Source organism: Vanacampus margaritifer, chromosome 13 (assembly GCF_051991255.1).
Source record: "Vanacampus margaritifer isolate UIUO_Vmar chromosome 13, RoL_Vmar_1.0, whole genome shotgun sequence".
Classification (NCBI taxonomy): Eukaryota; Metazoa; Chordata; class Actinopteri; order Syngnathiformes; family Syngnathidae; genus Vanacampus; species Vanacampus margaritifer.
Genome location: NC_135444.1, coordinates 20,639,621 through 20,667,124, shown reverse-complemented (window position 1 = coordinate 20,667,124; position 27,504 = coordinate 20,639,621). Strand labels below are relative to the sequence as shown.

The following is a 27,504-nucleotide window of genomic DNA, read 5'->3' as shown; positions in this document are numbered from 1 at the left end:
TACATTTTCTCATTAAAGTTCATGTACATGTTATTATGTTTATTAACTAATTATGTTGTGGGTCAAATTGACCCGTTTGGAAAATCTAGAATTATTTTTATTTTTTTTACTAAAATATTATTTAGACATTTTTAATTAAAAACTTACATTTTCTCATTAAAGTTTATGTACATGTTATTATGTTTATTAACTAATTATGTTGTGGGTCAAATTGACCCGTTTGGAAAATCTAGAATTATTTTTATTTTTTTTACTAAAATATTATTTAGACATTTTTAATTAAAAACTTACATTTTCTCATTAAAGTTCATGTACATGTTATTATGTTTATTAACTAATTATGTTGTGGGTCAAATTGAAACGTTTGGAAAATCTAGAATTTTTTTTATTTTTTTTACTAAAATATTATTTAGACATTTTTAATTAAAAACTTACATTTTCTCATTAAAGTTCATGTACATGTTATTATGTTTATTAACTAATTATGTTGTGGGTCAAATTGACCCGTTTGGAAAATCTAGAATTTTTTATATTTTTTTTACTAAAATATTATTTAGACATTTTTAATTAAAAACTTACATTTTCTCATTAAAGTTCATGTACATGTTATTATGTTTATTAACTAATTATGTTGTGGGTCAAATTGACCCGTTTGGAAAATCTAGAATTATTTTTATTTTTTTTACTAAAATATTATTTAGACATTTTTGATTAAAAACGTACATTTTCTCATTAAAGTTCATGTACATGTTATTATGTTTATTAACTAATTATGTTGTGGGTCAAATTGACCCGTTTGGAAAATCTAGAATTATTATTTTTTTTTTTTACTAAAATATTATTTAGACATTTTTAATTAAAAACGTACATTTTCTCATTAAAGTTCATGTACATGTTATTATGTTTATTAACTAATTATGTTGTGGGTCAAATTGACCCGTTTGGAAAATCTAGTAAAAAAAAAAAAAATTTACTTTAAGTTTTTTAAATATTAAAAACATTGAATTTGCGTTATGTGATATTTTTTGATGCTTAAACATATGAACGGGTCACATTGACCCATGAACGCCGTTAAGAAACAAACAACAGGAGAGCTCAACCATGAAAAAAACTATTTAATACTCCTGTTGTCGTAACTTCCCGTCCCATGTAGATTATTTTTCTCGTAACTATTGACGCTGTGATGTCATCCAGTTTGACTTCTTTAGCGACGAGGTTGCATAAAAGGGCGTGAAGGCTCCCCTTTCCTACCCCATCTGCGCAGTACATATCTTCAAGCGGATATTTACGAGCCCGTCGGCGTGCGTGTAAAGTCACGCTAATGCTTTTTCACGCGGCTTTAGTAGATGATTGGCGGTCGTAACGGACCGCAATTCCTCTGCCCAGGCAGCAGTGAACACGACTGCAGGCTAGGGAAATCAGTTCCTGGAAGAAAGAGTGGGACAATATATGAGCCCTGAGGCACTCCATTTACAAGACTTCCGAATTTCCTGTGGGAAGCTCGGGCAAAGTGCGGCCATTAACAGCATCAACGTAGCAGATATTTTACGCACTTTTACAAACTTTAATCAAAATTTGATTAACGTTAGCCATCAAATGTGGGCGGAGCTTGGCGTTAAAGTTAGATGATGATTGGCCTATCCTGTGCATGTATCAAAATTCTAATGACTGCTAGTCGACATTTCATCACCCATATTGATGTAGTTACGACCGCACGTGCGAGGAGATTAATTCTACACACCCCTCCACACACACACGACTATTGTGTACTAATCAAATCCACCGCAACCCAAATGTGTTTCCACATGTCGACTTCTTGTTTGTGAGTGAAATCGAAAGCCGCATGAATGTGTTACAGCGTTATTAAACACACTGGTTCCCATCCGCAACACACTCAAGGGAAGGAATGTGCGCTTGACATAGAAAATGTTTCCAAGCATGTCACAGATTGGAGGCGTCGTATGACATATCCGTGGAGCGGTCTTTCCCAAATCTCCGGGGGGGAAAAACTGTCCGGTCGGCGAGAAAGTGAGCGGCGAAGTTGAGGTTTTCGCCACGGAAAGTCAATGCAGGGACGGCGGGTTGCCGTAATACGAAGCGGCTGCGTAAACAGGCGTCACACACTTTTTTTGGAGCGTCATGAGGAGTTCCGGAAGCGTGGCAGCGGGCACGTGTCAAACAAAAAATGGAAAATATTCTTAGAGGGGGAGAAAAAAATATATAAGTTTACAATCTCCTTTCTATGGATTGTTATGAGTATTAAGCATGGGCTGATATTAGATTTGGACAGTATGATAACTGTGATATTAAAATGACAGCTCTAAAATGATTTAAAAAAAAATCTTAATATTTTTTCCCATTGGATGTGATCCATTTTATTTTTAATATACAAAATATAGAATATTTGGCACTGAAGAAACATGTATCATTTTGAGTTTAAATAAATCAATAAATAAAATAAATAAATTACAAATTTAAATTCTTCTTAGGAAGTCACAATGTCCCATCTTCATATACTTTGGCTACTCGTGTTGTCCTTGGGGCTAACTAGTACCCACTGCACCATTTATTTATTGATTTTTTTTAGGAAAATTCATATGAAGCCATAGAGCAAAAAGAGCATCGGTGTTTGCAATATCTCTTTCGTTTTGCTTCGTCTCTTCCTCCTCCATGCGTAACTGCCCACCCCTGCCCTCTGCTCACCGAGAAGGAGAAGAAAAACCGTTCATTTGATTCAGTTTCCTTCAAAGGGACGGTTTGTTTACTCAACTTTGCAAGCAGCCAATTATATTGTGCCCTGCTTAAAAGCCCCCCAAAAAGCAGTTATTGAAACCGTGACTTTTTAAAACCATGGTAAACTGTCAAACCAGCAATCTTCAACCAAATTGGGCGATATGGATAGAAAATAAATAAATAAATAATAGATGTCCGATGTCATTTATTGTACTTACGTTTTTTTAATACTATTTTTAAAACACCAGTTTTCAAACAGTGTACTGAAAGCTAAACAGTACTTCAACATTTTATTAACATATGAAGTATTGGAATTGGAAATTAAAAAAAAAAATGCAAAAGATTAACACAACTATGACAATTATTAGCCTACAGGCTAACATCGTCCCTAGCAACGGGAATATTTGGCCGGATCACACCTCGCTGTTGGCTATGCTAACATTACGCTAGCAACAAACGAAAGGGACGCTGTACCTGAACTAGCTTAGCGCTAGCTAAGATGAAGCTAATAGCAACGTAGATTTAAAGTGTGACCAAATAGAGAAAACATGCTTTGTTTAGTCGTTGGCCAAGGTACGACATGGAATTCTAGAGGTTCAAGCAAACTATTTTAAACTAAAAAAAAATGTGAACCTTTTGGGTCATTTAGTGGCTAATGTCAATACGAATAGCGAATGCGCTAATGTGGATCTTTGGTACAAATCTGAGCTCAACTAATCATAATTTAATCGCCTAAGCTCTACTTCAACTGCATCATTCAAGAAAACAGCAGCCACGAACCAAGCGTCGTCACTTGACTCCCACCCGAGTCCTTTCCACCTGTCAGGCAGGTGATGAAGTAGCTTGTGTTGAGGAAGCAAAGCGCTGCTTGATTACAGCTTTAGCAGCGGCGTCAGACACACCGTCTCCACCCCGCTCACCCCCCCCCCCTCTTTTTCCAGTTCCCAGCATCGCATTGCAAGACAGAGGTCAACGCCGCCCACCTCCTCTCCCACATCAAAGCTCCAGGTGAAGGCAAGGTGAGGCCATTCCGGAAGGCGTGGTGGTCTAAACGTGCGCGTCATCGTCTGTAATAAACTGGCGAGGCCCACGCGTGATTGGTCGGCGGCTGCTCTTTGTTCATCGGTGCTGACTGGCAGCTTTCATTTCCGGAAAAAAAGGCTCAGAGGCTGGCGGAATTAACACCACTGGCTCGCTTGGGCTATGTGGAAGGTCCGCTACGGAACGGGAGCTTGAAGTCCAGCAACTCTAGCTTGGCCCATTTTGATGTTGTACACTAAAAAGTGGCTGTTGTGGAAGCAGAAAAATAAGCGGTGGTGCTATTTTTTATTTTTTTTTGGGTGCTGGAACACATTCACAACATTTCAGTGAGGAAAACTGATATGTCATTTGAAGAAATCGCATTACAACGCTTTGAATGAATTGAACTTGCAAGTCAAGGTAGCGCTGTCGTGTGAAAGGGGAGATTCATGTGATTGCGCAATGTTTTCAGACTTGGAAAGAAGAAGAAGAAGAAGAAAACGCAGCTCCTGACTAAAGAGAAGCTCATTCATCAGAACCCCTTGAATAGGTGAGAGGTCACAAGTCTGTCTTGTCGAACGGAGCCTACAGAAACATTTGACTGATGGCCTCCGTGTCAACAAAAGTGTCTCAGGTGGACGGACGGACAGCGAAGACGGCCTCATATATAAAAATGTCTGACGCTGGTTTGCGCCGGGCCAGCAGACGGAGCGTGAAAGCCAGAGGAAAAAAATGCAGACAACGAGCGAGCGAGCGAGGAGGGGACGTCTTTGCGGTTCGCAGAGACACAATGACCGGCAAACTTGAGCCGGAGCGGCGGAGAAGCTATAAATGAAACACACCGCAGTCAGGCCCGGGGCACGGCCGGTGACCCGCTTGTGGGAATGTCTTCTTAAGCTGCGCAAATATCCCACGGCATGATGGGAAGAAGAGGTCTTAACAGGGTGGCGGATGACGGCGAGGACGGATGTACCGTAGAGACTGCTGCATTCGTAGCATTGATCATTAGAAACCACAATTTTGTAAACTTTTGGCACCAGGCAGGGCAGGAGTGGCTGTCGGGCATATTGATGTCACACTTTGCAAAAAAAAAAAAAAAAGAAGATGGCAAACTACAGTAGTGATATCACATTTTCCTAAAAAAGAAGACAAACGGACAGTATTGATGCCACACTTTCATAAAAAGAAGACAAGCTGGCAATATTGATGTCACACTTTCATAAAAAGAAGACTGACTATTGATGTCACACTTTGTTAAAAAGATGACAAACTACAGTAGTGATGTCTCACTTTCCTAAAAAGAAGACAAGGATTGATGCCCCATTTCATAAAAAGACGACAAACGGACAGTATTGATGCCACACTTTCATAAAAAGAAGACAAGCTGGCAATATTGATGTCACACTTTCATAAAAAGAAGACTGACTATTGATGTCACACTTTGTTAAAAAGATGACAAACTACAGTAGTGATGTCTCACTTTCCTAAAAAGAAGACAAGGATTGATGCCCCATTTCATAAAAAGAAGACAAACGGACAGTATTGATGCCAAACTTTCATAAAAAGAAGACAAGCTGGCAATATTGATGTCACACTTTCATAAAAAGAAGACTGACTATTGATGTCACACTTTGTTAAAAAGAAGAAGATGGCAAACGACAGTAGTAATATCACATTTTCCTAAAAAGAAGACAAACGGACAGTATTGATGCCACACTTTCATAAAAAGAAGACAAGCCGGCAATATTGATGTCACACTTTCATAAAAAGAAGACTGACACTATTGATGTCACACTTTGTTAAAAAGATGACAAACTACAGTAGTGATGTCTCACTTTCCTAAAAAGAAGACAAGGATTGATGCCCCATTTCATAAAAAGAAGACAAACGGACAGTATCGATGCCACACTTTCATAAAAAGAAGACAAGCTGACAATATTGATGTCACACTTTCCTAAAAACAAGACAAACTACAGTAGTGATGTCACATTTTGCTAAAAAGGTGACAAACTACAGCAGTGATGTCACACTTTGCTAAAACGAAGACAAACTATGGTATTTATGTCACACTTTCCTGAAAAGAAGTCAAGCAGACAGTTTTGATGTCACACAAGTAGAGAAATATTCGTATTCCACTTTCCTAAAAAGAAGACAATCGATCAACTTTGCACTAGCAAGACACACTCTTGATGTTGCACAAATGATGTTTACTACCCCAGTTGTACTTTCCAGTTTGAGTTTGTTTGGGCATATAATCATACAAAACAACAAAAATTGCAGTTGTTTTTTTTTGCGGCTCTCAAACAATAAGACATTCGGGAATGCTTGGGAACGTCACCTTCTTGAAATACAAGCCTAAATCATGTTTTGACAAAAGTGTATATGTTTTGCCTTATACGTCACTCTGGATGCTGACCACCTCTGCTAAAATCGGCTCCAACCTCAATTCAACAGATGATTCAATTCTACCCCTGATTTGGTTCAGTTTTTCGTGAAAAAACTGAAAAAAAACCCTTCAGCCATTATTTCAATGGGCTAACGATATGACACCGCTTATCTTTCTCCATATGCGGTGAGGCCGGAAGCCCAAATCGTCACCTCTTGCTAATCTCTGACACGTTCTGGATTGTTTCTCACTTGTCTCCGTCCCTGAAGAGTTGCTCAGTAAAATGGAGGAAGTCGGCCTGCGGGGGCCCGCGTGTGGTCCGAGTGCAGCGCAAAGCGGTCAGACCAAAGCGCTCGCTATTCCTGTTTTCTCTCTCCTGCCCCTCGCGACTTCCTCGCCTAAGGAATGTTGGCGTAATGATGGGTAACGCCAGAATTAGGGATGTCGTGCCACCCGTGACGACTACTGTACGAGAAACGCATACTTGGGAAAAAAAAAGGGGTTGAAAATAAATAAATAAATAAAAATAATATATATATATATATATATATATATATATTTATTTTATTTTTTTTAATTTTATTTATTTATTATTATTTTTTTTTTATTACAAAATGCAAAACATAAAATTGCTGATCTTTGGTGTAAACAGGAATAGATTTTTGTAATGTAAAAAAAAAAAAAATCTGATAAGTAAATTCTCCAACAAATAAATTATTAGGCTCTAATAAATTACACAATGCACACAGATAGATTAAAACTAAATAAGCAATTATGTAAAAGGGCTTAAAGTATTCTCTTTTTAGGAAAGTGCAACATCAATAGTTTGTCTATTGACACGTTTTGTCTGTAAACAAACCCAGTGGAGCTCAGCCTGAGGCTGGCGCAAGCTGAAAGTGTTCATTTCCTAAAAAGAAGTCATTAGCTATTAATATCGCACTTTCCTAAAAATAAGTTAAAACATTGAAGTCCAGTAGAACTTCCCGAAAAAGACAATGAAAAAAACTATTGATATTGCGCTTATCTGAAAAGAAGACAGTTGTCACGTACTTTCCTCGAAAGAAAGAAAACTACTGATGTTGAACTATTTTGAAAAAGGCGAATGTTAAACTTTCTGAAAAAGAAGAAACACTTTGTTGTAGTTTCCTTGAAAAGAAGACAAACGACAGATTTTGCAATTCCTTACAAAAAGACAAACTATTAACCTTGTACTTTCCCGAAAAAAGAAGACAAACTTTTGTTTGACTTTACTAAAAAGAAGACAAGCCATGTAAATGAAGCTAAAGTTAAGCAGTTTTGTTTGACACCTTCCCTTCTTATACCAAACCAAATCGTGACCTTAAATACCTGACATAGCGTTACAAGTCGCAACCTGATTCATTTCAGTTAATTAACCGCGAACGGTCAAAATCAGCGGTCCTGGGGACGAGGCATGAAAAGAACGTTCTCAAACCAAGAACAAGATGTGGGAAACGAACCTCTGGTGTTAACACGACAGAGAAAAAGCAAACAGCAAAGATGGATGAGGCTGAAAGGTACCACAAATCAGCGTTAAAGTCGACGGGGTGCGACCTAAGAAAACACGGCAACGCCGACGAAATGTGTAAACGTGATTAAAAAGTCATTGATCCCGACCAGAGATGACGATATTGCTGTCAATCACGTCGTCCAAGACGATAAGACTGAACCGTACTGCTAAGTAAAAGATAACATCAACAATCTATCACAGAAAATTAAGAGTACAGTTTGGTTGAAAATTTGGGGTGTTCGGCTTAAGAATATACGCAATATAGCGCACATGCTAATTTGCGTTAGCTCATCTATGGTGTTTCGCATTACATGCTAATGGCCTTTTGTTGGCCCAATGTTTTGGTGTTTAAATATTCATTTAATTCTCTTCTGTTTTAATTGTTTGAAGATGTTTTATCCACAGTATATGTGCTTGTTTTTTTTCTTAATTAATTAATATATGTTGAGGTGGCTCGGGCATCTGGTTCGGATGCCTCCTGGACGCCTCCCTGGGGAGGTGTTCCGGGCATGTCCTACCGACAGGAGGCCCCGGGGACGACCAGGACACGCTGGAGAGACTATGTCTCTCGGCTGTCCTGGGAACGCCTTGGGGTCCCGTCGGATGAGCTGGCTGAAGTGGCTGGGGAGAGGGAAGTGTGGGCTTCCCTGCTAAAGCTGCTGCCCCCGCGACCCGACCCCGGATAAGCGGAAGAAGACGGACGGACGGAATTAATATATAATAATATTAATATAAAATATTGCTGATACTGCTAATGTGTGCTATTGTATTAGTGTGTACAATAAGGCCGTGTTACATATTGCTTTTTTAAAATTTATTTTGTTGCTAAGACTTTCATCAAATCGACATTCATATAAAGTCATATAGTGCCAATGTATTAAATGCCAATTTATTAAATTAATTACATATATTATTTTTTTTCTAAGAACACTTCCTAGTCATTTTCAAACACAATTAATTTAAGTTTTATTAAAATTATAGTTAATTAAATTAAGTTTTATTTGTTTAAATTGTGTAAATCAATCAAGTTTAAATTACAGTGACAACAATGCTAACTTCCATTAGCCTGTATGACATTTTACATTTAATGTTAGCATTAACCTAGCAGATTTTTGCTAAAATACGATTTGCTGGAACGTTTGAGTTTTTGAATATGCGATGTTTCAGACTCTTTTTTTGCTTCATATTATCCTTCACCTGGCAGTGACAAATAAACAGCTTGAAGCAAACACGCTTGGCTTCTCATTCGGAGAGCTGTGCAAGAGAAAGACTGAGAACTACGGCTTACTTTCAAAAGTTTGTTTTAACAAGTTTATGCCGACGCCCACCAGACTAATAGCACTGTCGGAAAAAAAGGGGGGTGGGGGGGGGGTTGGGGGGTGAGGGGAGCCACCCAGTTGTGGCGTTCTCACCAGTCAAATCCCACTGAGGCAAACTTCACTTCAATAAATCACACGGTGAAAACATTTCTGCGAGATAATAAACGGCCCTGAGCCGGGGCGGGGGCTGTTATCAGCCGTTCCGGAGTCTCCCAAGTGGAAACGCTTCCATAGATTTCCCGTCTAAAGCGCGCACGTGCTAAACAATGGCTCCGTTTCAGGAAGACGCTATCATAACAAACGAGCTGCACTCGTTCGCTCGGAGCACCTGTGGGGAGTTTCGGACCAGTCGTAAAACCATCCAAAAAGACCTTCAGGATGCGAGGGCGGCAAGCTAATGTAGTCGTTTACATACAACACAATGAGAAAGAAAAAAAATATATGAGAAATTGTAGGATGCTGTTCAAATACATGCAGCACAGATCTGAAACACTTCTGAGAAACAACTCAAGTTTAGTTTAGTTATTCATTAGTTAGTATGATAGCCTTGCTTGCTCCGAGTCCCACTCCGGTGTTCCACAGGGGTCAATTTTGGGGCCCCTGCTGTTTTTATTGAATTTGCAATGAGAAATAAAAAAAAAAAATACGAGAAATTGTAGGATGCTGTTCAAATACATGCAACACAGATCTGAAACACTTCGGAGAAACAACTCAAGTTTAGTTTAGTTATTCATTAGTTAGTATGATAGCCTTGCTTGCTCCGAGTCCCACTCCGGTGTTCCACAGGGGTCAATTATGGGGCCCCTGCTGTTTTTATTGAATTTGCAATGAGAAATAAAAAAAATATATATGAGAAATTGTAGGATGCTGTTCAAATACATGCAACACAGATCTAAAATACTTCCGAGAAACAACTCAAGTTTAGTTTAGTTATTCATTAGTTAGTATGATAGCCTTGCTTGCTCCGAGTCCCACTCCGGTGTTCCACAGGGGTCAATTTTGGGGCCCCTGCTGTTTTTATTGAATTTGCAATGAGAAATAAAAAAAAAAAATACAAGAAATTGTAGGATGCTGTTCAAATACATGCAACACAGATCTGAAACACTTCCGAGAAACAACTCAAGTTTAGTTTAGTTATTCATTAGTTAGTATGATAGCCTTGCTTGCTCCGAGTCCCACTCCGGTGTTCCACAGGGGTCAATTTTGGGGCCCCTGCTGTTTTTATTGAATTTGCAATGAGAAATAAAAAAAAAAAATACAAGAAATTGTAGGATGCTGTTCAAATACATGCAACACAGATCTGAAACACTTCTCAGAAACAACTCAAGTTTAGTTTAGTTATTCATTAGTTAGTATGATAGCCTTGCTTGCTCCGAGTCCCACTCCGGTGTTCCACAGGGGTCAATTTTGGGGCCCCTGCTGTTTTTATTGAATTTGCAATGAGAAATAAAAAAAAAAAATACAAGAAATTGTAGGATGCTGTTCAAATACATGCAACACAGATCTGAAACACTTCCGAGAAACAACTCAAGTTTAGTTTAGTTATTCATTAGTTAGTATGATAGCCTTGCTTGCTCCGAGTCCCACTCCGGTGTTCCACAGGGGTCAATTTTGGGGCCCCTGCTGTTTTTATTGAATTTGCAATGAGAAATAAAAAAAAAAAATACAAGAAATTGTAGGATGCTGTTCAAATACATGCAACACAGATCTGAAACACTTCTCAGAAACAACTCAAGTTTAGTTTAGTTATTCATTAGTTAGTATGATAGCCTTGCTTGCTCCGAGTCCCACTCCGGTGTTCCACATGGGGTCAATTTTGGGGCCCCTGCTGTTTTTATTGAATTTGCTGCCCCTGGATTCCATCCAAAGTAAGTATGATATTTTCTTTCACTGACAGTCACATCTATGTCCCGCTAAGTAAAAAAAGGTCACTTTCTCCTTAAATTAAAACCACTTTTGTTCCTGTCTGGAGAAAATCAAAGCGCAGATGGCACTAAACGTCTTGAACTTCAACGAAAATGTGCTGTCATACTGGCAAATCCTAGCGAGTGCATGTCTACTAGTTGTAACGTCGCCTCGGGCGTCCTGGCTGCCGGCCCAAATATCCAAAAGTAAGGAAGCCCACGAGTTGTCATCCGGCCAATCGGGCGCGTATTGTCTTTCTTTCCCAGAAGGCTCGTATTTCCCTCAGCTGCCTCGCAAACGGAATCACAACAACTCCAGTGAGGAGCTTTCACGCCAACGAGACGCCGTTTTTGCCCAACAACTTTTGATGTCAAAAAAATTGAAGAAGCTGAAATGAAATGCTGTGGAATTGGTTGTGTTGCTGATATTTTAAAGTTTTCTGTAAAATATAGTTTATACATTTATAATAATTTTGTGTAAAATAGCTCTTCTTTTGGAAATGTTATTGTAGGAATGTGGGATTTTTTTGTCAAACAACTTTTGATTTAAATTTTTGGGTGAAAAAGCTGAAGCTGAAATGAAATGCTGTGGATTTATTTGTGTTGCTGATATGTTGACGTTTCTGAAAAATATAATATATACATTTATAATAATTTGGTGTAAAATAGCTCTTCTTTTGGAAATGTTATTGTAAGAATGTGGGATTTTTTGTCAAACAACTTTTGATTTAAATTTTTATTTATTTGTGTTGCTGATATGTTGACGTTTCTGAAAAATATAATATATACATTTATAATAATTTGGTGTAAAATAGCTCTTCTTTTGGAAATGTTATTGTAAGAATGTGGGATTTTTTGTCAAACAACTTTTGATTTAAATTTTTATTTATTTGTGTTGCTGATATGTTGACGTTTCTGAAAAATATAATATATACATTTATAATAATTTTGTGTAAAATATCAGTTTTTGGGGAAATTTTATTGTAAAAATGTGGGATTTGGGGCAACATTTTAAATAAAATTCAACTGTAAAAAATATTGTTTTTAATGATTAAAAATAAGAATACATTTTTAAAACTTTATATTTTAAAATGTGGGGAAAACAAGAACTCAGAACTTGAGTTTGTTGTATTTTGCCAGGTTGGCAGTCAAGCGTATCCGCGCCTGTGAACCTCCTGCTGGTGTTTACATTTCATTTTGCTCCTTTCTGTCCATCAGCCCGGCCTCGTGACCATATATGGACATTCCTCCTGGCTCACCCTCCGGGGACACGCCCCCTCCAGAGCCGAGGCTCCGAGTGCCTTCAGGCATTGAAAAAGAGAGAGAGAAAAAACGCCTGTGGGAGGGGGGGGGCTTTGCACAAGGGGGCATCTGCTGGAGGCTGAGTGGAATTTCTTCATTACTTTCTCAGCGTCTTCAAACGTTTGACAGTGTTTGTGCTCAAGTAATTACGGACATAAAACAGCGAGAAATTCCCACCCTTTGCCCCTGTCATGCAGAGGTTTTTTTTGCAAAACTTGCATTCATTGGCTTGTATGCCTTTGGCACGAAAACACAGTGAAGCAGGATTTTTCCAGCAAAACTTTTGCATCAGAGACGCAACAGAAGTTGTTTTTTTATTCGCATGTGACTTTCACACAGAGCTCAGCAAAGCAAGTAATGTTTCAAGCTGCAGCACGGCATATTATCTTTCACACAGCCAACATACCGCCTCGGTTACGTCACTGACACCTGGACAGGTTGATTTAAACACACCGGTTCTGTATTGCTACTTTTCAAACGGAACAAGGAGAAGGGAAATGGCTGCTATTGACAGGCAGTGAGAAAGGGGCTACATAGGTGAGAAATGTACGATCTCTGATGTGACAATTTTGCGGAATTCTGGTACACTTCTCTAAAACTGGGTAATTAGATCAACTAAGATCCCACTCCGCCCCAATTTCACACTGGTACTTCCCACACAGAACAGTAAAATGGAAAAAGGTGTCATCCATCGCAGGCAGTGTGAAAGGGGCTACAGAGTTTAACAGAAGCTGCCAATCAGGCATGAAACATTTATTTTCCTGCCTGTCAAACAAAACAGTCAAATAAATAACAATCCATCTGAAATTGTTGACTTCTACCCCCAAGCCCAAATCGGTACCTTTCACACAGAACAGCGACACTGGGAAGAGTGGCCGTCAATGTGAAAGGGGCTTTTGGGCCTTTTGCATGTGGACTTCAAAATGTTCTCTCCACGGGTTTCTCCGGTTGGCTTTGAACTGTTAAAGAATCCTTCAACAAGATGACATTACAAGGCAAACAAGGACCGTTATGTTAATCAATTAGGACATTTTACCCCCACCGCCTCGCTCGCCCTCCCCCACCCGGGCACTGCTCTCAGGTTTCACGCACGGCTGCAGCTTCCAAGAAGAAAATACCTCAGCGGGGAGGTGGACACGCTCCGCCGAGAGCCCATGAAGTCATCGGCCTCTTTCTCCGTGACATGTCGGCGTTACGTAAGACAATTCACGTGCCGTCAACAACACGCCGCCGTCTGATTGGCTGCGGCACATGAAAGGCAAACTACAAAAAAAAAAAAAAAAAAGCCCGACGTTGGTTGGTTGTTTTAAAAGCCATTATCTGTGTTTAAATGAAAACACACTCAGGAGTAGGTCGGACGTAATTGGACACAAGTGCGTGGTCTGTCGGCCAATGGCGTCGCTCGGCTTTGTGTGAGGGAGGGGAGGGGGGGAGTTGGTGGGGGATTTCATTGTCTGCCGTCTTTTCATTGGCCTTCCCCATTTAGGGATATAATTTGTTGAATAAACAGGCTGGTGGAAGCCAGTTACGTTTGCGTCCATATTGGAAGACACACGCACACACTTTTGTCAACACTCCATTCTGATTATCCTGACCGCAGTTTGCATCTTTCCGGAAGCTTCCCTCCGGCAAAGCTACCAACCAGGCAGAGTTAACTGAAGACAGGTTGTCAGGAAAGTAGTAGTAGCATCGGCGTCACGACAATCTGGCTGTGATTACACCCGCAATTTGTTGGTAAATGGACGACGTTTATGGGATGCCGACGCCACGGCGCGCGCTTTCACGCAGAGACATGGCAACACTTGCAATCACATCATTAGACGGTGTGACGTGTAAAACAGTTGTGGTTGCTTTCAACACAACGGGGGGGGGGGGGGGGGGGGGGGGGGCGTGTCCGCGCTTCAACATCACACTTTGATCGTGTTTGCTGAAATGAGCTGACATGCGAGCTGAAAGGTGAAACGTTTTCATTCCCCAATTTCACAACTGCCGATGTTGATACCCAACTACTGAACACGATGACCTTTCAAGATTTGAATAAAGGTTTTGAAATGAAATAAAATACATTCTACCGAAACTGGCTGTCTACCAGTGTTGCCAGTTTAGTTACCTAAGTAATTCAGCTACTTAACTGATTACTCGCTTTAAAAAGTAATTACATTAGATTACAAGCTACTTTAATAGTTACCTGATTACTTGCTTTAAAAATTACCTTAATTACTGACTACTTGGTTTTAAAATTAAGTTAGATTACAAGTTACTTTAATAGTTACATAACTGATTACTTGCTTAAATTGACAATAACAGTAATAATAATAATAATCGGATTTATATAGCTATCTAATTAGATGCTCAGTAAACTGATTTCTAGTGAGCTTTCTGTTCCATTTTACTTACTTAACTGATTACTTGCTTTAAAAAGTAGTTACTTCATAACTTGTTTTTAAAATTAAGTTACAAGTTACTTTATTATTCGACTGATTTGCTTTAAAAAGTCACCTAATAAATGATTGCTTGGTTTTAAATTTAAGTTCGATTAAAAAGTTACTTTAATAGTTACTTAACTGACTACTTGCTTTAAAAAGTTACTTTATTACCATTACTAGGTTTTAAAAGTCATTAAGTTAGATGACATGCTACGTTAAAAGTTACCTGATTACTTACTTTAAAAAGCATCTTAACTACTGACGACTTGGTTTTAAAAATTAAGTTGTATAATAAATTACTTTTATAGTTACTTACTTACTGATTACTTGCTTGAAAAGTACACCAACAACAAGAAGTAATCTTGCTATCTCGTGAGCTTTCTTTTCCATCGTCCAAGAACAAAGTGTCAGTTGAATAGAAGCAGCTCTACCAAAGTCCTCTTTCAGACTCAGTGGGGGGGTTGTAGGCGACGGACCCCCAGATTGGTAGCCAGTTATGCGCGACCGCCGACCCCTCCTGTCCTATCTGCTTTTATCTGCCAAAGAAGCCGAGTCTTCCTCCGGCCATCCCTTGGACTTAAGTCGTTGAAAGCATGAACAGAAACACACCAGTCTTTTATCTTTAAACTCCACTGGCCCAAAGAATATACCAGCCAACGTTAAATATTTCATATTGACCTTTTCGCCGTGACATCACACTCCTCGACGGCAGAACCCCGCCATGGAGAAAACGACATTTCCATATTCATGTAGTTGATGCAGAACCGAACACAGAACCACGTATGAAAGTGGAGCATGTGGAAGAAAAGTGCACATAATAACAATAACAATACGGGGTCAGCAACATCAGCAGGCCAGATGTCAGCGGGGTGGGCGTGGCCTGAGATGGAATATTAATAAGGAGGACTGACTGCACACATGCTTTGTCTCCGTCGAGCAGCAGTGACAGTGGGGACGGCAGATTAGGGGCGACGACCCAGATTAAAGGGGTCAGGTGACACTCACCAAGCGGCAAACATCCTCAAAGCTTCCACAATAACAACAGTCATGGACGTTATGTATTTAATACACAGAACATGTACGTGCAAAATAGATGACATCACCGACAGCGGGCAACATGGTGACGATTTGACCTGTTCATGCTCAGTCACGGTTGGAATTATTATGCGACGTTACACACCCCTCAGGAATCACAATTACATGTAATAACTACCGGTGCTATATTACTACCATTGTTATGTCAAAGTAAATATTTCAATTACAAAGTAGTTATTATCATGTAATAACACATTGTAAACAGTTGGGTAATAACACAAGCCTTTAGTAAATAGATGACCTTTTTTTTCTGTTTTATTTTATTTTATTTTTTCTGTTTTTTTCTTTTTTTCTCCAGAAAAAAAAGAAAGAAAAAAAAGTAAAAAGAATACAATATTTTGTAAAGTAAGTAGTTATTATCACGTCATGATGACAATTTTCAGTAGTTTTCATGGTGGCAAAGTGCTCAATAGTTTTCAATATTTGGAGTATTAAATAGTAATTGCATAATAAAACAAGTGTTCACTAGTTATTAGCACCATTTTGAGTACCCAGTAATTTTAATCACGTAATAAAATAAATATTAATTGGTCAGTACTGCAATAGTTTGAGTATCCAGTGATTATTATCATGTAATAAGTGTTGACTAATTATCACGCAATAACACAGGCTACATTATTTTAAATATTCAACAATTATTAGCATGTTATAGCACACATGTTTAGTAGTACGGCACTGCTTGGTACGACAATGTATTTGGTATTCAGTAGTTATGTAGTTCTAAAATCTGTATTCAATAGTTGTTATCATGTAGTTATGAGTATTAAAAAAAATAAAAAAATACACAGAATTTGAGTATCAAGTAGTTTGTAGTAGTGGTAGCTTGAATTAATTGCATACATGTATACATCTAGAATCTATTGATTCTAACTAGTGCCAAGTAATTATCATGTTATAACAAGTGTGAATATGTTATTACAATGATATTTTGATTATTCAGGAGTTATTATCGTGCAATAACACATATTGTCATTTGCTGTGAAATATAAGGTGTCGGTAGTTGTTTTGTTAGTTTAAATTAGTTATTAGCATGTAATAACACATGGCATACAGTTACTACTATGTAATTACACAAGCACATGTTCATTTTGTCTGAATGAAATCGGTAGGAATCAAGATCATTAAGAGTTTAAACTGAAGCGGAAAATGTACACGAGTGGAGCTCACGCTTGTCAAATAGCTGCACTATTTTGTTTTTGAGCGTTGACGCTTTGGGGCTGACGTTTTGTTCCTGGCTGTCATCGGCCGTCTGACGTGACGCGTTGTGTTTGTGAGCCTGTAAATGGCACGTTGCTGCATTGCACACATTTGTTAACAATGAGTAATGTCGGCGCACACGCATCCCTCAGTGGGCCCTCCGCACTTTTGTTGACGCAAGGAAATGAGGTCCCGCTGGCTTGCCGCTTACGCTTGTCACATGCTCGGGTGTGAAACGGCCGCATTAGCGGCGCGACATCCGACAAGAAACGCGACGGCGTCGCACCTCACATTTCCTCTCGTTGCGCCGGCAAAAGTCCAGATGGATCTTGGGGTCACATCTGTGCTCGGCGGAATGCTACAAACAAACCCGCATCCCCGAGGCCGATTGGCCAACGGATCGTCTCCTCGGCACCAGTCCGATGTTTTCCTGACCTGCGCTGAGGACCGTGACCGATGTTTTAGCCATGTGGGATGACCGCAGAAACTTAAACTAGCAAAACAAATCTGGAAATGACTTCAGGCATGGGCGACTTTTCACTGCGTTCGTTGATTTGTGAACTGGTGATTTATTTGTTTTTTTTTACTTTCCAAGTCTCATCATCAAATTTTGATGCCATGCTCCGCCCACATTTAATGGTATAGTCTTAAAAAATTGGTCATTCTGTATCATCTAGCAGTCTGGTAGGGCTTTTAGTGTGTTTGTTTTTTTAATTGATTATTTTAGATTTAGAAGCATTTACACTTGGGTGGAACTTCACCTTTGTTGGCAGCTTAATTCATTTGCATGCAGCATAACAGCTAAATGCTGATGCACCATGTTTGCCAATTATCAAAATAATTGTTGATTTATTTGATTAGTTGCTGATTAACCGATTAATTTGGACAACTCTACCGTCAGTGATACCGGCTTCCAATTGGGGCTCATTTTTTGGCAAATTCCAGAGTAAAAGTACGAGCACTGGCATACCCCTCAAAATGGTTTCTGAAAAACAAAATGTCTGACTTCCCGTCTTTGAGACTTTTTTTGTTAGAGCTCATATGTCTATCAAATTTTATTTTTGAAGCTATGTTAAATTCACACTCTTCATTTATAACACATTTGCTACCAGAAATGTATAAATATTTTAAATATTACCACGTTCCCAAAAACGTATTTATACGTTTTTATGTTTTTCTTTATACAGAAGTCTTTGATGCAGCCTCTGAACTGAAGAGAATGCTTGAAGCAATGGTAGTTATTACAAAAACGGTCAGCAGGTGGCAGCATATAGTATAGTATAAGAGATCAACCAGGGCCATGTTGCAAAAAAGCTCTTTTCCCTACTGTTTAAAACAGATTTGTGAATATTGATGAAACTTAGCTAACTTAGCTCTTCTAAAATGGAAGAAGAGACTCAAATTTTTCTTTTAATGGGTTTCATGTTTTTATAGCAATAGAACACAATATTCTGTGGGCCTTGCAAAATCAGTCAAAATCCAGTAAAACAGCCGGGAGCGAAGGGGGTTGCTTCAGTGAAAATGTCTGGGAGTGAATAGAGTTAATATCCATCCAAACTCTCCCAGCTGACTTTGAACATGATTCGGGGTCCATCCTGGACTGGTTGCCAGCCAACTGCAGTTCTTTCCAATCAGTACTTAAAATAAATATTAAGTGGCGAAGTGCATATGTCACCGACGGTAAATTCACTGCCGACTTCAAAGCCTCTCAACCGTCGTACGGATGTTAACATTCCGCCTCCATCGTCATACTTTATACGTCCAGATGCTGCTATATAATCTCTTCAAGATGTTACCAGCTAGTATAACATTTTCAAACACCGAGCGCTTTAATGTTTTTTTTTTTGGGAGGGGGATGATTTCCCTTTCGTGCCCACGTGCAAAAGCGAATTCCCGCGGTTGTAAACAAGACCGTCATGACGTACATGGACTTTCTGTTTCTTAAGCGGGGTAAACACACACCAATAATTGGAACAAACTGCCAACAGTTGTAATATCACCATTCACCACTAGCTGGCAGACATGACGGCGTAGTGTTGAAAGGCATTTTTTTTCCAGATAACAAAAATCTGTGTTTTCTTGTGTCTATGTAGTACGTGAGACGGGCAACAACAACAAAAAGTCAGCCAAACATTCCGATGATGTCATGTAAGCGACAAATACGTTACATGCAAATATGCTGCTTTCAAAGGCGACGGACGGGCAGCTGCTTTCTGGCTCTCCGTCTGTGAAATAGAACTACACGCACCACCAAGGGGCTTTGTTGCTCATTGGCAAGAGCCCCTGACCCAGGGGTCAAGGGTGCCAATCCCACCGTAGCGACCCATTGGGAAAATATACACACGCTCATTTTTTTTTTAATGCGGTGATTTAGACCAGATGCCATTCCCAGCTGCAAATATGCCACAAGTGTGTGCGTGTGTGTGTGTACGGTACTCACTGGTTGGAAGGGTTCATTTTCAGAATTGGGAGGACATTTTATGAAATTCACACACACACATGAAATACACAAACACACATATTAATTGCGTAAACTGACAAAATATAACTAGCTTTAGCAAAGGTGCTTTTGGAGACATTTTCTTTTAAACTAGGTTAGATATCATATGTAACGTTTTAAATCACCTTTTTTTGCTGTAGGATTTTGTTGATATGTCTTCCTTGTAATTGTCAAAACGTTTTGTTTTATCATATACATATTTTAAATAGAAATAATCTTAACCAGAGGTGGCAAATCCAGGTCCAGAAAGTAAAAACCCTGCCACAGTTTGGCTAGCTAGCTAGTTAAGCTCCCATGGTGCTCGTTTACCTGCTAGGGAGTTAGCTAGCTAGCTAGCACCAGGGGTTAAAGCCAAACTGTGGCAGGTTTTTTACTTTCTGGACCTTGATTTTGCCACTTCTGCTCTTAACCGACATGCTAGCTAGCATGTAAGCTAGCTTATGTATTAAATATAACTCATAAAATATGTTTTAAATCAAACTTTTTTTCTGTAGGATTTTGTTGATATTTCTTCCTTGTAATTGTCAAAATGTTTTGTTTTATCACATACATATTTTAAATTGAAATAATTGTGTCTCTTAACCAGAGGTGGCAAATCCAGGTCCAGAAAGTAAAAACCCGGCCACAGTTTGGCTTTAGCCCCAGGTGTTAGCTAGCTAGCTAGCTCCCTAGCAGGTAAACGAGCACCATGGGAGCTTAGCTAGCTAGCTACCAGCTGGGGCTAAAGCCAAACTGTGGCAGGGTTTTTACTTTCTGGACCTGGATTTGCCATCTCTGCTCTTAACCGACACGCAACCTTGCTACTAAAAACCTTTTTAACGCTCTGGAGGATGAGAAAGAAATTAGTTACACGACTCAGCAGAAATGACATCATCAAGATAAGGTTTTTCTGTTTGTCACTTAAACCAACGTAACCCTCTAACGCTTACATATTTCATAGCATAACATACACAACAACATAACATGAGCTTTTGTTTTGTATTTTCTAGTTTTGTTCTTGACCAGGTAGCATCGTGTTAGCATTAAGCTAGCGGACTTTCCTAGGGCAAAGTTATGTTGTTTCAAATACACAACATGCAATTCTCTTTTTTATGTTTAGTTCTCAACTGTTGCTCGTTGAAGTGAGTCGAGTTCAATTCTCAATTTTTTTGCTTGCATGTCAAAACAAAAATCAGCTTGTATCTTGAGAAACTTTTTGATCGGGTCACTCGTATTTCAAGGCACTACTGCTTGTCACAAAAAGTGTACAGTTGATAGTTCTAACCATAACAAAAACAACAACTAAATAATGACCAGATTTTCAAAAATGTCAGTGTCTAAATTATCCTCCAATTTTGCAAAGACCCATAAGTGATAGGACAGAGACAAAATATTAGCCTAATGCTATCGCCAATAAATTCTTATTGCCGAGTGTCTCACATTTGGCGGCAAAAGAGACAGTTGGCCTCCCTCTGACGAGACGTCGTCATAAATTACAAGGTGTTCCGCAGATAAGGAGGAATTAACCGCGGCGGTAAATCAGATCCACCGCCGAGCGCCTTGGCCCGTTCCCAACGTCTCGCATTCCGCCCGCCGACGTCGAGGTCGTTGAAAGAAAAGCGAAGGGAGGACGAGAGGAAAGATTACGCCGTAACTCTGAACGCCAACTAGCATAAAAGTCGACCGTGCCGCACGTTTACGTCGCGCTGGATTGGGACGGCGCACGTGCGGCCGTTTTATTGCGGCTTGTGAAAATTGGAGACGCTCGCCGCCCGTTTCCTTCAACTCTGATGACTTTGATAGTCATAACGTACGTCGTCAACAAACATTTCATTTCAAAAACGCCACTTGCAAAACTATTTAGTACTTCATTTAAGCAAAATTATCTTTAAGAAAAAACATAAAGCCCCACCAAAAATGTTTTAAATTAGTGTCGCAAATAGCGGCAATTCGCAAGTAACTGACTGACTGACGCCCACAAAAAAAAAAGTCAGATGACGCTGGCAAAGCATTTTTTTCCCCAATCATTGGCGAATAACAAGTGTACTGTTGTTGAAGAAGCCAAACAGGTTGAACAAAAGATTTCTTGGCAGAGAACCGTGTTTCGCAACCATCAAGCAAGCATAACACGCACAAAGGGAGTGAAATCGAGCAGCTATGAACGTGTCCTCGCACCCTGTTTTTCCATTACCAAACCTTACAATAATCATCAAATTTCCATACACGCAAAATTCCAAATATAATATATATATATATATATTAGGGTTTTTCAAAACCTCCACTCTAAAAACAGTTGGGTCAAAAGTAACCCAATTATGAATCAAAAATGGACCGATCCACTTTATGGGTCAAATTTGACCAAACTTTCTGAGTGGTTTTATACAAAATGACCCAATTTTTTGACCCAAGTAAAGGATCTGACCAATATTTATGAGTAGTATGAGTAGTTTTACACTAAAAGACCAATTACTTGACTCAAAGTTGGGTTAAATTGACCCAAGTAGATGATCGGTCCATTTTTTAACCATAGTTGGGTTATTTTTGACCCAACTGTTTTTAGAGTGTGAATAAGACCCGTGGGTTACCCTTTTTTTAACCCGAATATTTTGGTCATATAAACAAGTATCGGGGTACCTCCTTTGAATGGAACTTTGGTTTTTGTTCTGTGCATGCTCTATTCACAAGGAAACTTGGTCTGAACTACTTGTATGTGCGGCGGCCATTTTACGTTGCCACTCGATGAACTAGCCTAAATCTTTGTCTCTACAGCCAGGGCTGGACTTGCACAAAAAAAAAAATCGACCCTGGCATTTTGACTTAGGCCTGCCCGCCGGCCCAGCCGACTCTTGCCTAACGTGTAGGACGTGTAGTCCTACGGACCGGTCCTTCTAAATTGTGGGCCAGTCTCTTGTGGTGACATGTAGGAAAACAATAATTAAAAAGCACCGCCTCTGCCCCAAAAGAAGCCGGCCCACCGGGCATCTGCCCTGTACGCCAGATGGCCAGTCCAGCCCGGTCTGCGGCGAAAATGCCAGACAGGAAATACACAAGCAGAGGTAAACAAAAATGGCGAACGCAGGACAGAACCAGAACTCTGCATCCGAAAAGCCTCAAGTCTTGTGATTCATTGATTCTGTGGTGCTGATCCAAAGCCCACACGGCCCCTCCCCCTCGTCCCCAGACGTTTTTAAAGAGATCAGACACTCGTAATCTCCATTGTCCCATCCCGGACAGGAGATGGGGGTCCCAACTATGGCCCACTTTAACCGGCAGAGCCATCTGCAGTGTCACAGATGGCAGCGGCACCGGCGGGATGATTCCGGACGAAATATCCAAACGCACACAAACATACGAAGAAGAGAAGCCGAGCCAAGGAGGAGAAATTGCTTTCGCCGGCCGATCGGTCCGAGTAATCCGTCTTGGTATGCGTTCGGGTATTTATGATGCTTTTAAATCCGTAATAACAGAGCGGCCGTGTTTCACACATACCGAAAATACAACCTGGATCTTGGTCACATGTGTTTTGTTTTAGGGAATTTTCATTGCTAGCTTGTCAGAGATTAAATCAGCAACCACATTGAACCGGTTTTTGTGAGAACTTAGTGGCTGATGCGCGCAGTAATTCGTATCAAACGGAACACTTTGAGCTCGATTTTCGTAGCCAGGTGAACATTGGCTCGAGGTATCTTCTTCATTTTTGTGCTCGGGAAAAAGTTTTCGTTTACAGTGCTTGAGAATTCACGTTCCAGCAGACTGAGGGCGTTTTCTATTGCACGCCTCATTTTAGTGACAAAGTAGACTAGACTTTCAGGTCTAAGTTGTGGCGCAGGTGGGCTAACAATTATGGCGGATTTGATCCAGGCGCAGGGAGTCAGATTCTGTGCCTCGATGATATGTGTGGTGGATGTCATCAAATTTCATTCATAAATTTGATATCGCCGTGCATCAAACCCTGTGAATCATTGAAGAAATCAATTTATAAATTCCTGCGTTGAAGGGACTGAGGGGGAGTCGCTTCGATTGGCTGGGAATCGAGTTGGCTGTGTTCACTCACACAACATGCAAAAACATATTTTTTACTGGATTTTGATTGATTTTGCGAGACTCACAGAATATTGTGTTCTATTGTTATTCTATGGCTAAGAAAGATTAGAGAAAAAAAATTTCTATCTGTTTACATTTGGCAACACTTCGCATTAGAATATCGCTAAGTTTCATCATTACTCACAAATCTGGTTAAACAGCGGAGTAAACAGCTTTTTTCAACATGGCCCTGGTTGATCTCTTATACTCTGCTGCCCCCCTGCTGGCCCTTTTTGGAATAACTACCATTGCTTCATGCATTCTCTTCCATTCAGAGGCTGCATCAAAGCCTTCTGTATGCTCTCGCATAAAAAAAAGAAGCATAAATACGTCTTTGGGACACTTATAACATTTAAAATAGAAAATAGAAATGTATTTATACGTTTTTGGGAGCAAATGAGTTAAGAGGAAAACAAATAATGTTCTAATTATAATTAATTAATAATTATAAATTCAATTTATAAATTTTAATAAATAAATAATAAATACATTAAATTTAAATTAATGTAATTATAAATTATATAAATATAATTAATTATATTACTACTTGTATAGTTTGCTGTTAAACGAAGGAAAAAAAAACAATGAGTGGGGATAATAATTTAAAATAGAACGTATTTATACATTTTTGTGAGCAAATAAATTAAGTGCGCCTGTCGATGAAAATACCAAAATACAAATGGGCATGAAAATAGGGCCCATTGTGTTCGTTCTGTTTTAAGTTAACTAGAATATTATACAATAAAGTAAAAGTGAAGCTTTCCTATACTGCCTCGGGTCATTGAAGGCATCAATTAATAGATGTCATCACTGTGATAAATTAGGCTGTTTTTTGTCACGCTTGGCGTTTAGTCCGACAGTATACAAACAGCAGTGCTATAAAAGCAGCAAACAAGACACTGACACGCTGTAAGGACTCTTGGAAGTCAAAGACTCCAAATGAGAGGCCAGCAACGTGTTCAGCCAAATGGCACATTTCTTCTTTTGGACAAAAGTGCTGTCGAGGTAACGCCCCAGACACAAACGTGAATGGGAAGAATTACTAGCGAGCGGCTCATTCAAACAACTTTTACAAGTGCGGCTGCGCTGCAAAAAAAACGACTGGTCGCCATCACAGCAGGTAAGCCTCGACTTCGCGTTGAAGGTGAAAACAGCAGGAGAGAACTTTCTGCCTTTTGTGTCCGTAAATGGACACAAAACTTTCAACGGTAGAAGTTCAAGCCAGCTGGCATGCGCAAAGAAAGAGTTGGGCCGGTCTGTGTGTCTGTCTGTCTGTCTTACCTCTTGAGATTCCTTCTTTTTTTTTTGGCCCCCTTTTGCCAGTGTTAAGGGGGCTCTGGAGGACAAAAAATCTGACTCGGCTGATCAGATTACAAGCAAAAAGCCTTCAGGAATGACACGTACTAAATACACGAAGAATGCACCGAAAACGGGATTGACGGCGAAACCACACGAAAGCCGACCACACATGTTGAAATCCGAGGTTCTTAAGTACGCACTTTCCCCCAAAGGCGGACATTTTGACCGTACGAGAGCCTCTTCTGGTGAAAGCATTTAGGCAGTCGTCGTCTTCAAATGAGCCAATTCAGCAAATCGGGCAAGGTTTGTAAAATTGCAGCTTATGTTTAAAAAAAAAAAAAAAAAATGGACAAGATGCTTGGGCTTGTTATACAAAAAATGCACAAAAAGTCATTACGGAGTTCCAGTTTCAATCTGGCAATGCGGTTGCCGATGTCTGGTTACACTCCGGCAAAGCCGTGTACTCTTCAGAAATCGTTACCAAAGTCTTACATTACATTACAGTGGAAATCGTTATTGACGTCTGCTTACACTCTGGCAAAACTGTACACTTTGACAGTACAGTAGAAATCATTAGCGAGCTCTGGTTTCACTTTGGCAGTACGGCGAGACTCGTTACAGATTCACGTTCTTGCTTGAAATAAAACAAATTCTGTCCCTGAAGCCAGTTTTCTTGAGCCTCGTGAACTTTGGCAGCCAAGTCAATCACGAGTAGAACCACAAAAAAAGTCTTAATAAGACATGCCTGAAAAGACACAGAATTGGTTTGAATTGTCCATTCAAGGGTCATTGAGACTTTTTCCGGGCGTCCTTTAAAAGTAGACTCGGCCTGGAAGAGATTTCGCCTGATTGCTCCCAAATTTGATTGATAGAAATTCAATGTTAAATTGGGAGCAATTTTCATTTTTCATTGCTTGTGGCCAGAGTCCGGCGTCGCCATAAAACTTGAAACTCTAATAACTTAAACTCCCCAAGGTTTTCAAACGAACGGGCTTTTTTTTTTTTTTCTGGAAAATGTTGGTCAAACTCCAAGTTGTGTTTGGGGCGCTAAACTTTGGGGGTTTCGCTGTATTTGTCTGCACAGAAAGTGAAAGTGTAATGAAAGCCAGCCGCGGGCTCGTGGGCCAACAGATGGAGGTCCCGCTTGCTTGGCTGCAAATTCAGGTACTTTCCTCCCAGAGGGTGGGACCGCCCCCCCCACACCCACACCCCCCCCCCCCCCCCCTCCAGACTACACGCTACGTTGACCTTCCATTAGTTGTGTGATGCAACTTCACTCTCGTACATTTCCCACACATGATTTGCCTTTTAAAGCTTTTTACAAGATCAAACTCTCCTGGGTTTTACAGCAACCAAAATCGGACCTCTGGAAAAAAACAACAACAATCCCGCAGATCAAACGCTTGGGATTATGGGAAAAACTTTTTCATGAGAAGAGGGGTAATACACCTTGTGTTGTGCCATCAAAGGATTATTCAAATCCCGGCTCGGGATTGAAGTCACCTTTGTTCTTTGGCAACGGCCGATGATCCCTCCCGCTTCCCGCCTCCCGCTTCTCGCTGCCGCCCAAAGCCTTCCTCATAACTCTACCGGAATAACTTCTTCCCATCCCGCGGGATTTATTCCTCACTTGGCTCCAAGGTAAACAATCCCAGCAGAGAGGGTTGTGTTATGTTCCCAAAAGCACAGAAACACAGAGAAAGTTTCGATTTTGGCCCTTTTGGAGTCACTGCATGTATTTGATGTTCCCCCTGATTGTAAGCGTTGAAGTACTGGAAGCGGACCAAATACTACCTACAGAAGTCACTCAGTAGAACCCCTAGGAGACTAACCCTAACTCATTATCCAGGGTTTGGGTCACGGGGCCAGATTTCCCTTTCCACGGCCACTTCAACCAGCTTCTCTGACATGGTCTCTCCAGCGTGTCCCAGGTCGTCACCGGGGCCTCCCGCCAGTGGGACATGCCCGGAACACCTATCCAGGGAGGCGTCCAGGGGAGGCATCTGAACCAGATGCCCAAGCCACCTCAACCAGCTCCTCTGGCGGGATCCCTAGGACAGCCAAGAGACATGGTCTATTCAGCGTGTCCTGGGTCGTCCCCGGGGCCTCCCGCCAGTGGGACATGCCCGGAACACCTCTCCAGGGAGGCGTCCAGGAGGCATCCGAACCAGATGCCCAAGCCACCTCAACCAGCTCCTCTGGCGGGATCCCTAACACAGCCAAGAGACATGGTCTCTCCAGCGTGTCCTAGGTCGTCCCCGGGTCCTCCCGCCAGTGGGACATGCCCGGAACACCTATCCAGGGAGGCGTCCAGGAAGCTTCCGAACCAGATGCCCAAGCCACCTCAACCAGCTCCTCTGGCGGGATCCCTAGGACAGCCAAGAGACATGGTCTCTCCAGCGTGTCCTGGGCCATCCCCGGGGCCTCCCGCCAGTGGGACATGCCCGGAACACATCTCCAGGGGGGCGTCTAGGAGGCATTCGAACCAGATGCCCAAGCCACCTCAACCAGCTCCTCTGGCGGGATCCCTAGGACAGCCAAGAGACATGGTCTCTCCAGCGTGTCCTGGGTTGTCCCCGGGTCCTCCCGCCAGTGGGACATGCCCGGAACACCTCTCCAGGGAGGCATCCGAACCAGATGCCCAAGCCACCTCAACCAGCTCCTCTGGCGGGATCCCTAAGACAGCCAAGAGACATGGTCTCTCCAGCGTGTCCTAGGTCGTCCCCGGGGCCT

General features: G+C 40.7%; 1 protein-coding gene across 2 annotated transcripts in view; it reads right to left on the bottom strand.

Annotated features, from left to right (window-relative positions):
* The window catches only part of nhsa (Nance-Horan syndrome a (congenital cataracts and dental anomalies)), a 63,635-nt gene that overhangs the window by 18,281 nt on the left and 17,850 nt on the right, over positions 1-27,504 (bottom strand). The window lies entirely within an intron of this gene.